The following is an 11,556-nucleotide window of genomic DNA, read 5'->3' on the forward strand; positions in this document are numbered from 1 at the left end:
GTGAATGTTAATAACTGCTACCATTATGTAAAAAACAATTTGTTCTACTGGTTAGTTTTGACCAAGATGAATTTAATCAATAAAATACAGGTTCTCATGTGACCATTGTTTCTTGGTATGGAAATTTCAGAAGCGGTATGGACTTCAAAGAATGTAAGGGGAATAGAGGGATATCACAAAGAGGTGAACCTGGATTGCCATGCATTAGAGATAATTGTTAATACTTGGATAATGTTTACTGTGTACTAGGCAGTGTTCTAAATGCAGTTTATTTAATTCTCACAGCTGTCCTGTGAGGCACTTTTATCACCATTTTACAGATGAGAAAATTGAGTCACACAGAATGTAAATGAAACTTGATTTAGATAGTACAGTGGCAGAGGCCACATTTTAACCCAGGCAGTCTGGCTCTTTACCACTACTTTAAATTCCATTTGATCTGATTTTGATATAATGATACCCATATCAGCCAAATTTTTAAAAATATGCAAACATCTATGCTTTTTTTTTGCATCTGTATGTTTGTGTTTTAGCTTTTACTTATTGGGAGCAATCTTTTTGGAAAAGCAAGGACATTACTCTGAAGGCACGGTATTCAAGAAGTAAATCCTTGGAGTGTTTGCCTTCAAAGTCTAAACTTGTGAAGATAAGGCATTTGTCACACCTAGTGAGTGAACAGGTATACAGTGGGGTGAGCTATCAGGAAGACCTAACAGAATAGCCGAGGGAAGAAAGATAAAGTGGATCTAGGTACCTGGAGGTGTAGAGGGGTGGGGAAAATGTTAGTATGAATTTGTACTGGGGTGGGGTAGTCCTTCCTGAGAGAGGTGTTGAGTCATAAGGACCTACTGCATATAGAGACAGAAGAATTGGGCCTGGGGTGTGGTGGGGTTAAATCACCAGAACCAGGAATTTAAGAGGGATTCATTTCCTTGATGATTTGGAAGGATTCTAGGAAACAACATGAGGAAAGGCAGAAAACGCTGACCATTTTGAGGGGAATAGCAAATGGTCATATTTGAATGTAATATAGATTTACCTGGGTTAGGGAAGGACTGGAATCTAGAGCTTGGCCAGAAAAATGCAAAACCAGGCATTCTTGTAAGCCACGTGTTCTTGTAAACATAGATAAAACTTAACGAGCACTGTGCCTTGGGCTTCTCTTCTGTACTGTGTTTGTACTAGATTGCACTAGACTTGTATCAGATTATCAATTTTAAAAATTAATTCCCCAGAATCCTAGTTCTGTGGTGATACAACAGGGATTTCATAAGCATTTGAGTCACATTTTTAACACTGTAAACTTTAAAACATTATAAACATTTATATACACTCAGATGTATCTCATGCTAAATTTTACATTAGAAACCGCTGATTTGTACTGCTGGGTTATCTAGGTAAAAAAAATAGTCAGTCTTAAAAGGTTACAGTCTATATGATTGCATTATATAACATTATTGAAATAACAAAATTATAGAGATGGAGAATACCTTAGTTGTTGCTGGGAGTTAGGAATGGGGGAAAGGGTGGTTAAGGAGGCAGCATGAGAGAGCTTTGTGGGGAGGGAACAGTTCTGTATCTCAAATGTGGTTACTCGAAGCTACAAATGTCAAATGTGATAAAATTGCAGAGAACACACACACACGAATGTAGAAGTGGTGAAATATGCGTAAACTCTGTACCAAGGTCAGTTTCCTGGTTATGATCTTACACTAGAGTTATGTAGGATATTACCATTGAAGGAAGTTAGGTGAAGGGTCCTCAGGACCTTCCTGTACATTTTTTTGCAAATTCCTGTGATTTATAACTATTTTTAAAATAAAAGTAAAAGAGTAAAAAAAAAAAAGAGTGTATTTAGGGTGTTAGAGGGGAAATAAGCAAAAAGAAAAAATGAAATTATCCATAATGCCAACAGCCAGATAACAATACTTATAATAGTGTTTATTGCTTTCTTTGTGCATATACTTGAATTTTTAAAATTTTTATTGATTGGAAAGATTGTAGCTTTATACTGGTCTTTTAAAAATTCAGACCAGTCCTTATTTGCTTATGTAAAATTACATGAGCAAGTTTGCTCCTGTAGACAACTCTCATTGCATTGTGCAATAACATGTGACTGCCTTATGTATAATGTCTTGATGTCATGATTAGTATATATTTTAAGATTTTTATTTTTTACCAAAATATTTGTGGTTACCAAGTATTCTCATTCCTAATATTATTAGAGATTTAACTTAGAAATGTTCTGCTTGGACTTCCGGACAGGTGTAATAAAATCCTCAGATAGCATTTATGTGCTTTTTTTTTTTTTAATTAATTAATTAATTTATTTATTTATGGCTGTGTTGGGTCTTCGTTTCTGCGCGAGGGCTTTCTCTAGTTGTGGCAAGCGGGGGCCACTCTTCATCGCGGTGCGCGGGCCTCTCACTATCGCGGCCTCTCTTGTTGCGGAGCACAGGCTCCAGATGCGCAAGCTCAGTAATTGTGGCTCACGGGCCCAGTTGCTCCGCGGCATGTGGGATCTTCCCAGACCAGGGCTCGAACCCGTGTCTCCTGCATTGGCAGGCGGATTCTCAACCACTGCGCCACCAGGGAAGCCCTATGTGCTGGGTTTTTTTTTTGTTTTTGTTTGTTTTTTTTGCTGTTTTTTAAAGAATCACAAAAACTCTTATTTGCAACTGCTACTCTCTGTGAATCAGGTTTTTCTTGATACTGGGCAATCAAACAAAACAAATTCAACTGCCCTAATCATTCATAATTTGAAGTTTGTATTCACCAGAAGAGCTTCATTGTAAATGTTATAAATTTGAGCTTTTCAAATACACTCATACAATGCAGTACTGCTTTAATCTGTTTCTCATATCATAGATCCATTTAAATTTTCATTTACAAAAAAGTTCTTTTGCTAAACAACATTTTTAAATCCCCTGGATTATGATCTATAAAGTTTCTTTTGTTGTTAGCACCTGTAACTTAGGAGCATTTCAAGGATGCTGTTGTCACTGTTGTGTGATTATTGACCTTTTAAAAACCATTGCTGTGTTTGAGAAGTAAAATAATGGAAAATCCATGACAAAATAGGAATTAAGTGGAGTATATTCAACATCACTTTGTCTTAGGAGTTTGATTTATTTCCTCCTCTGCACTGTGCTAATAGTTAACGATCACAGATTCTAGAGCAAGTGTAACTGGGTTGAAACCTTGGTTCCATAACTTGATCTTGTCGCAGTTTCCTCCTCCATAAAATGAGGATAATAATAGCGTCTAACTCAGGATTATTGTATGAAGTGCACCAATGCACCAATACCTGTAAATGGTCTTAGCACAGTGCTAGGCACAGAAGTAAGTGCTCATAAAACTTAGCTCTTATTTTAAAATATGGTTGGGATCATACTGTACATATTTTATATCTTTTTTCCTCATCTAACATGTCACAACTATTTTCTTATGTCATTAAAAATTCCACCAGTAATGTAAGAGAATGTCAAGTGCCCTGTACCCCTGCCAGTATTGGGCATTCTCATTTTTTAGACCTTTATCAGTTTCATGTATGAAAAATGTCATCTCATTGTTTTGACTTGCATTTCTCCCCAAGGTATAAGTAAGGTTTAATGGTTTTCACATTTTATTAACTCTTTGCCTTTCTTCTCCAGTCTTGCCTATATAGATCTTAGAATTTTTATATTGATTTAGACAAATGCTTTATATACTTAAAGGATATGAATATTTTATTATATTTGTTAATGTTTTTGCCAGTTTAGTTCTATTTCATTAATTTTTGCAATACTATGGGGTTTTTTAAAGTATATAAAATTTAATTACTTTTCTTTGTAATTTTTTTCTCATAGGTTTAAGTTTAGAAGGGCATTTCTCATTCTGATATCAGATGAATTTATAATTTCTCTTAGTTTTGAAAAAATTAATTTCTTAATCATCTAGAATGTAGCTTATCAGGTGTTAGATGAGTCTGTAACCTAATTTTTGTACAGACATATGTTTAATGGGCATTCGTATTCCTTTTGGATATTGCCTGTTCATGCCTTTGCCCATTTTTTCCCTTCAGTGTAGTCTCTTTTTCTTATTGGTTAGCAGGAATTCTTTAGATATCACAGTAGTTAATCCTTTGTTATATGTATTACAGATATTTTCTCCTAGTTTCTCAGTTGTCTTTTTTTTTTAATTATTATTAATTAATTAATTTATTTATTTATTTTTTGGCTGTGTTGGGTCTTCGTTTCCGTGCGAGGGCTTCCTCTAGCTGCGGCAAGCGGGAGCCACTCCTCATCGCGGTGCGCAGGCCTCTCACTTTCGTGGCCTCTCTTGTTGCGGAGCACAGGCTCCAGACTCGCAGGCTCAGTAGTTGCGGCTCACGGGCCTAGTTGCTCCGCGGCATGTGGGATCTTCCCAGACCAGAGCTCGAACCCGTGTCCCCTGCATTAGCAGACAGATTCTCAACCACAGCACCACCAGGGAAGCCCTCAGTTGTCTTTAAATTTCATTGTGGTATTTTTATTCATACAGAAGTTTAAACTTTTTATGTGGTCCCATCTTCAACTTCTTTGTAGCTTTTGAGTTTTTTTGTTTTTTCTTTAATCTTGTTTATCAAAATCTCTACCATCCCAAGTGTGTTTTGTTTTTTTTTAAGATTTTTTTTTGATGTGGACCATTTTTAAAGTCTTTGTTGAATTTGTTACAATATTTCTTCTGTTTTATATTTTGGTTTTTTGGCTGCAAGGCATGCAGGATCCCAGCTCCCCGACCAGGGATCAAACCCTCCTGCATTGGAAGGCGAAGTCCCAACCACTGGACCGCCAGGGAAATCCCAAGATTTCCTTTTTTATAAATTTATTTATTTACTTATGACTGCGTTGGGTCTTCTTTGCTGCGTGTGGGCTTTTCTCTAGTTGCGGCAAGTGGGGGCTGCTCTTCGTTGCGGTGCGCAGGCTTCTCACTGTGGTGGCTTCTCTTGTTGCAGAGCACCGGCTCTAGGTGCGTGGGCTTCAGTAGTTGTGGCTCGCGGGCTCTAGAGCACAGGCTCAGTAGTTGTGGCGCACAGGCTTAGTTGCTCCACAGCATGTGGGATCTTCCCGGACCAGGGCTCAAATCCCGTGTCCCCTGCATTGGCAGGCGAATTCTTAACCACTGCACCACCAGGGAAGTCCCCCCAAGAGTTTTTTTTTAACTCTCATATGTTATGTTTGAAATTTGTTTTTTCATATTTAACTCTTTTAGTTTGTGTGGAATTTACTTTTTTGTCGGATGTGAGGTAGGGATCTAATGTACTTTTTTTTAAATTGATAGGCTTTTGCCTAATTCCACTTATTGACTTGTCCACATTTGAAATGGTGCAAGAATTTCTTTATATATATAAGGCCTCTTTCTGGGCTCTCAGTTCAGTTCCAGTGATTTGTTTGTGTATGTTTCTGCAGAATTCCATTACCACAGTCCCCCTTTCCCCTGTGGCTTTATATAGTACAGTTTGATACCTGATAGAGCAAATATGCTCATTTTCAAATTTTTCTTGGTTATTCTCATGCATGTATTGTTTCAGGTGAATTTTAGAATTTATTTTGATGAGCTCTAAAAAAAAAATCCCATTGAGATTTTGATTAGAATTGTACTGAATTTATAGATGATTTGGGAAGGAGACAACCTTCACTAAAATCTTTACATCAAGGAACAAACATATTGTGACTTTCTACTTATTCTGGAGTTGCTAATCTGATGCCATTTTAACCAAATGCCCATTGTGGTTTGGTTTTGTTTTGTATGTGATTTATGTGGTGCTAGAAATTGAGAAGTTTTATGATGGTATTCCGGTGGGATCCAGGAATACTAGAATTCCCTCCAGTCCACAGCCATTATTTTCAAGTCTATAGGGTCCCTAAGGGAGAGATTTATATTTGTACCGGCAATGAAAAACCAAAATACTTTGCATCTTATTCTTGAGTAGGACTTGGGCATCAAAATCTAAGACAGAAGACTGGAATGAACCCAGCTGCTTCATGTGGAGATGCTGTTTTTCTCAATTTAGTTAAGCTTCATTTGTTTCAAACTGAAACAGGCCATGGGATGGACACCCTCCATCTCCCCAGTTTTCAAACGTGGCTAGATCTTTCCCTTGTGATGTGGGCAAAGCTGCCCTAACTCATTCCTATCAGTGCTCAGGGCCTTGTAACCAGAGAGAGCCCATTTGCCCTGGCTGACTGCTTATCTGGTCTTGGCCACCTGCCTCTGGCCTTTTCTGCCCAAGTAGTAGGTTTGGCCCTGGCTGTCACTTGGAATAGAGGAAGTCCTCTCTTGAAGGCGTCTCATACCACTTCAGTCACATGGAAGAAGCAGAAAAATGAGCCCACACGTGTGTACTGACCTTTTCATGGTGATTCTACCCAGTAGCACAGAGACCTATCAGTGCTCCCAAATCTGTCTTCTTCCTTCCTGAGAGTCAGGGAGAAGAGTGAGAGGGGCCTAAATTCCTCGCTTCTAAAGATAACACAAAAACTTGCAACCATTCTCAGAAGCATTGGCTTTCTCTCTGGGTGTTGCTTCTCTCAAATCAGCCAGAGAGAGGTGGAGTAAAAACTGGCTTGCTGAGTATTGCACATAACCCGTATGTTTTCTTAACTATGCATCAACCTGCAGTGAATGACTAATTACTCATGAGATGTTCTCTTCCCTTGCTTAATGGTTCATGACATGTTCTTGATCGTCCTCCCACCGCTTGCTTCCTTCTCAGTTTTCTTTACCGGTTTATCATCCTGTACCTGCCCATTAAATGTTGACATACCAGGGATCAGCCATACACCCTCTCGTCAGCCTTCTTTCCCTAAACAATCACATCCCTGTCCATGATTTCACTTATAGATGAATCCAAAATTTATATTTCTAGCCTGGACCTCTCCTTTGAGCTCAAGATCTGCATATCTAATTGCCTGTTGGACATCTCTGCTTGGATGTCTCAAAGGTACTATTAAATTCACCATGTCCAAAGTTTAATTCATATTCTTCCCCTGAAATGCTGTTTCTTATCTCAGTGAAAGGCATCCCACCCAAACAGTTCTGCAAGTCAGCAACCTGGGTGTTTTCCTTGGTTGCCTTTACTAACCCCCACCCCAACCCAATCAGTCACCAGGTCCAGTTGACTTTTTTAAACCTTTTTTCTGATTTGTAACCTTTTTGGTTTTGTTCTTTTACATACAGAAAAATCATTGATCTGTGCATCTTTTTTTGATGTGGTGGTTATAAAGCATAAGCCTTGTAACCAACATTCAGGTCATTAAACAGACAATTTTCAGCGCTGCAGAAAGCCCTCCTTAAACTCTTCTTATGAACTATACTTCTACTCCTTCACTAGAATAATCTCTGCCCTGACTTTTATGATAATCACTTTCTTACTTTTCTACCTAAGGTTGCACCCAAGCTTGGTAGTTTAGTTTTGCCTGCTTTTTCAACCTTATATAAGTGAACCATTCATTTTGTATTCTTTACTGTGGCTGCTTTCATTCAACATTATTTTGTGAGATTCATCTGTGTGTGATGGAGCTGTAGTTTGTCATTGTGGAATGTTCTTTTATACAGATATATCACGGTTGATTTTTTTGCTCTTTTTTTGGATGGGTATTTAAGTTGTTTTTACTTTGCAGCAATTATGAATAATGCTGCTGTGAACACTTTTGTGATTCTTCAGTTTTAGTTGGTAATGCCAGACTATTTTTCAAAGTGGTTGCACTAGTTTAGATTCCTACCAGCAATGTATGAGAATTCCTGTTATTCCACCTCTTTGCCAAGCCTTGGAATTGTCAATCTGTTAAAGTAACCATTCTGGTTTATATGTAATGGAGTTTTGTGTATAATTTGAGGTATATGTCATATCCAATAAGTTGCAAAAATCTTAAATGTACAGCTTGAAGAATATTTTACATATGCATGTACCATATCCAGATGAAGATACAGAACATTTCCATCACTCCAGAAAGTTCTCTCATACTCCTTTCCAGTCGGAAGCTGTTATTCTGACAAAACTGTTTTGACTTCTACCACTATAAATTTGTTTTGCCTGTTCTTGAACTTCATGTAAATTGGTTTGTAACAGTATGAACTCTTTTGTGTCAGGCTTCTTCTGCCCAGTATAATAATATTTTTGCAATTCATCCAAGTTGTTGGTTTTATTAGTTATTCTTTTTTTACTGCTTAGTCCCATTTTATGATTATCATTTTCTTATTGATTATTGTTTCTAAGTTTGGCTATTGTGAATTAAGCTGCTATAAATATTCTCATGCACATCTTTCTATATATACATACTCATTTCTCTTGACTATATATCGAGGAGTGGATTTTGGGTCATCAGGTAGGTGTTTGATTTCATTAGAAGCTACAGAACAGTTTCCCAAAGTGGTTGTACTATTTAACACTCCTGTTTGGTTTTAATTTGCATTCCCCTGATTACCAGTAGGGTTGAGCAGCCTTTCATATGTTTATTGACCATCGTCTTTTTGAAAGGCTCGTTAAAGTCATTTGCCCATTTTTCTATCTGGTGTTCTTTGTCTTGTGTGTGTGTGTGTGTGTGTGTGTGTGTGTGTGTATTCAGATACTCATATTGCAGATATCCTCTTCCACTCTGGCTTGCCTTGCCTTTTCATTTTCTTAAAGGTATATTTGGATTAACAGAAATTCTTAATTTTAATGTAGTTAAGTATGTCAGTCTTTTCCTTTATAATTAGAACTTTTTGTATCCTGGTGATGAAGATATATTCTATATTATTTTCTGTTAGGTTTTGCCTTTCACATTTAGATCAACAATCTATGTGGAATTTTTTTAATGGTGTGAGATAGGGGTCAGTTTAATTCTTTTCCTATATGACTGTCCAATTACTATTATTGTGGCACCACTTTTTAAAATGTCCATTCTCCCCTGCTCTGTAGAGTCACTTTTGTCATAAATCAGCTGGTTGTATGTACAAGGATTTGTCTGGGCTCTCCTCTTCCATTTTTCTATTTTGTCTGTCCTTATGCCAAAGTGCCATTGTCTTAAATAGTCTATTTCAGTAGTTCTCCTGGGACCATGTAGGGTCCCTGAGACCCTTTAAGGGGGTCTCTGAGGTCAAAACTATTTTCGTAGTAATAATAAGATGTTATTTGCCTTATTCACTCTCATTCTCTCATGAGTCTACAGTAGGTTTTCCAGAGGATGCATGACATGTGATATTGAAATAGATTGAATAAAGGAGCAGATCTGAGAATCCAGTTGTCTCCTATTAAGCCAGATATTAAAGAGATTTATAAAAATGTAAAGCAGTGCCACTCTTCCTGCTAAATATTTTAGTTTTGGAAAACAGTTATTTTTCATAAAGTTATTTCTGTTAGCATGTAATGGGTTTCTTATTTTTAAATGAATAAATAAATATTTCAGAATTTTCTGCTTCAGTTTCAAATGTGAAAAAAAATCAACTCACATAAACTAAAGCTCTTTAGAGTCTCAATAACTTGTAGGAGTATAAGACCAAAAAGTTGGAGAATTACTACTCTAGTTTTATAAATCTTGACATGCAGTAGATAATTCTTGGTTATTTTGAGCCCCTTGCATTTACATATACATTTTAGAATCAGCTTGTGAGGTTCCACAATGATAAGTTTAGTGGTAATTGAAATCTTTACACCGATGCGTCTTCCAATTCATGAATATTATCTCTCCATGTGTTTTGGTCTTCTTTAATTTTTTTCTCAATAATGTTTTATAGATTTCTAAATAGAGGTTTTGCATATCTTCCTAACAGAATTTTTGAAGAGAAAAAGGTAATTTAACAATAGGCAAAATAAAAATCCTCAGCATTATGTCATAGCTGGGCAATGTCTTATTTTTTAGTGCTGCATAAAATAATTGTAAATCTTACATCGAAGGTATCTTTTTTTTAAAGTTTTTATTGGAGTATAGTTGATTTACAGTGTTGTGTTAGTTTCACATGGAAGGTATCTTGAAGTTTATAAAATATAATCTGTAAACTCAGTGTAATAACAATATCTCAAACAGGGTTTTCAAAACTTGATTCTGAAGTTCATATGAAAGGACATATGTGGAATTTTTCATAAGAATTATGAAAACCAGTGTTCATGAAGGAGGTATTAATGCTATTAAAGTCTGTGTTAAAGCTAAAGTAATTAAGAGCACCTAAGTAGACAAGTTATCACCGGATAGAGTTGAGAGTACTGAAGTGGCCTCATTTATAGAAATGTTATATGTGATAAGGATGAAAACAATTCTTCAGTAAATAGTATGGGGTCAACTGAGTAGCCATTTGGGAAAAAAAAGCTAGCTTGCTATCTCACTTTAAAAAAGAAAATCTTTTATTGAGATACAATTCACAGGAAAGTACGCATACTTTAAGGGACCAACTCAACAAATTTTTATGTATGTATACACAAAGTACTCACCGCCTCAATCAAGATATAGACTATCTCCAACATCTCAAAATTCTCCGTTATGCTCTTCCCAGTCAATACCACCTCCACCAGTGATAACCACTATTCAGACCTCTATCCATAGATTAGTTTTGCCTGCTTTTGATCTTCAAATAAAGCGAATCATATAGTAAGTCTTCTTTTGTGTCTAGCTTCTTTTGCTTAACATTATGTCTGTGAAATTTATTTATGTTGCATGTAGCAGTTCTTTTTTTACTGTTGTGTCGTATTATGTTGTGTTAATATGCCACACTTTATTCTACTGTTGATAGAAATTTTGGTTGTTTATATTTGGGGGGATAAAATGAATAAAACTGTAGAGAACATTCTTGTACATGTTTGTGGGGGGAGCAGAAGTGCTCATTTTCTGTTGGAATTGAGTGGAAATGCTGGGTCATAGGATATGTGTATGTTTAATTTTAGTATATATTGCCAAACAGTTTTCCAGAGTGACTGTACCAGCTTATACCCATCAGCAACATATGACAGTTCCAGTTGCCCTAAGTGTTGCAGAACCCCGGAAACCATAAAGAAAAAACAGTTGATGAATTCACATAAAGACAAACAAAACCTATGCGTGGCAATAACTAGCATAAAACAAAGTTGGAACTCCAAAGATAAACTGGGAAAAAAATTTGCCATGCATCATATTTAAGGAGCTAACTTTCTTTAAAAAGAAAACAAAAAACAAAAAAACAAAAAACCTGGGAATCCTTTTAAATCAATTCAGAAAAGACCAACAACTCAATAGACAAGTGGGACAGGACATTCAAAGATAGTTGAAAGTAAAAACAAATAATTTTAAACAGGAAATGATCCCCAGTTTCAATCATAATAAGAGAAAAGCAAATTGAAAGCATTTTTAATATATATGATTGGCAAAGAGAAAAAAGTTTGATTAATGTAGCTAAGATCTAGAGAAATAGCTACTTCCATTTAGTAATGGTAGGATTCTTTTTTTTTTTTTTTTTTTGCTTTTGGACTTTTTAATGTAAACATTCTTAATGTACTAGTTTTCAGAGTAATGACATGAATTTAGCATTCTCCTTGGAATGGAAAACTTGCTTGGAAGTTACTTCATTCTTTTTCTCTTTTTCAAG

At 36.2% G+C, this 11,556-nt stretch overlaps 1 protein-coding gene and 1 pseudogene across 5 annotated transcripts in view; both read left to right on the plus strand.

Moving 5' to 3' along the window:
• Positions 1–11,556, plus strand: part of LOC309612663 (large ribosomal subunit protein uL22 pseudogene) — an 83,779-nt pseudogene that overhangs the window by 36,374 nt on the left and 35,849 nt on the right. The window lies entirely within an intron of this gene.
• VKORC1L1 (vitamin K epoxide reductase complex subunit 1 like 1) overlaps positions 1–11,556 on the plus strand; it is a 60,157-nt gene that overhangs the window by 4,959 nt on the left and 43,642 nt on the right. The window lies entirely within an intron of this gene.

The sequence above is a fragment of the Balaenoptera borealis genome (genome assembly GCF_965194805.1).
Source record: "Balaenoptera borealis genome assembly, chromosome: 16".
NCBI lineage: Eukaryota > Metazoa > Chordata > Mammalia > Artiodactyla > Balaenopteridae > Balaenoptera > Balaenoptera borealis.